General features: G+C 50.3%; 1 protein-coding gene across 2 annotated transcripts in view; it reads right to left on the bottom strand.

Moving 5' to 3' along the window:
* Positions 1 to 1494, bottom strand: part of il16 (interleukin 16) — a 49526-nt gene that overhangs the window by 42874 nt on the left and 5158 nt on the right. The gene's annotated exons all lie outside the window — the stretch shown is intronic.

Raw genomic sequence — 1494 nt, forward strand, 5'->3', positions numbered from 1 at the left:
CTCCCCCTCCCTCTCCCCCCCCCCCCCCCCCCCCCCTTCTCACAATCTCATACTCTTAACCCTCTCTCCCGCTCTCTCACAAAATCATATTCTAATTCTCACTCTTGCTTTGTGTTTTACCGGTCATATTGTCTCTGTGAGCATATAATGGTGTTGGCAATGCACAGCTCCCCACAATAATGGACTGAATTGACTAATGGCCTTTAGTCTTCAACATCACATTACCGAATGATGTTCAAATGCATTATACATGCTGTTGTGGATGCTTTTCGAAGTCACCATGAATATTGTCTGAACACTGGCCATTTTTCTTTATCTGAAAAACCTCAAGTTCTGTTATCGTATTTTCCGCAGTATATGGTGCACCTAAAAACATTCAATTTTCTCAAAAGCCAACAGTATGCCCTGTAATCCGATGCACCTAATGCTAAGAGTAACTCTTTATATTCCCTTTTCAGTTGTTTCCCTGTTAGTGTTCCTGTGCCATCTAGTGGTGATTATTAGCAGGAACCAAATGTAACCTAAAGGGGTTCTGCCCGACTCTAATTGAGATGTGCAGTCGCTAACACACACTCAAACAGACAACGAAAAATAATACCAAAAGTATAGTTAACTATTGATGAAATGAAGGAAGAAGGAGACAAGCAAGTCTTCCAAGGATATTAACCCCCTTGTGGATGTGAGCCCATGAGGTTTGTGTGTCTTTTTGTTGAATCAATTTTCTACATAACTTTTGTTATGTTGAATGGGTCTGGCCTTGATGCGGCGAGGGGGCTTGTGTGTTCCAGTGACCCTGGAGAGCGATACTGTCGGGAGCTCGCTCCTGGTAGGGTCACCCATGGCAGGCCGGTCTCCAGGGTAGGTTCCAGACAAACAAAGACCCCAGCGTGTTGGTACGCTGTGAGGCGGCAGCCCCGCCAACCGACTATCCTGCGGAGGGCTAACAACCCACCCAGGAGAAACCCCCTTTGTTACGAAACTGACCAGAGAAAGAAGCCGGACTGACCAACACGGTAACGGACCCCAGCCTGCCCCCGACCAACGAGTACGGATCGACCTTCGTCGAAAGACCCGTGTCGCCACCTGGAATGTCCAGACACTCCTTCGCCCCGGAGCTGCCACCCTGCTGTCCCGAGAGCTCTGTCGTTATAACATCAGCCTGGCAGGGCTCTGTGAAGTGCGATGGCAAGGCAATGGCGAAACAACAGCAGGCAACCATTGCTACATCTGGAGTGGCCCCGAGAGTCGGACCGGCCTTTACGGTGTGGCTCTTGCCATTCCAAAAGCCCTCCGGAGGTCCCTCATCAGCTGGACGCCCATAAGCGACAGACTACTGTCTGCACGCTTCCTCCACCATCACGGCAAGATGACTGTTATAGTCGCCTACGCCCCCACTGATGTCGCTGATGAGGAAGCGAAGGACGCGTTCTACGACCAACTCCACCAGGCTGTCGACCAAGCCCCACCACACGACATCACCATCATCCTCACTGA

Source organism: Hippocampus comes, unplaced genomic scaffold, assembly GCF_001891065.2.
Source record: "Hippocampus comes isolate QL1 unplaced genomic scaffold, H_comes_QL1_v1.1 scaffold499, whole genome shotgun sequence".
Lineage (NCBI taxonomy): Eukaryota > Metazoa > Chordata > Actinopteri > Syngnathiformes > Syngnathidae > Hippocampus > Hippocampus comes.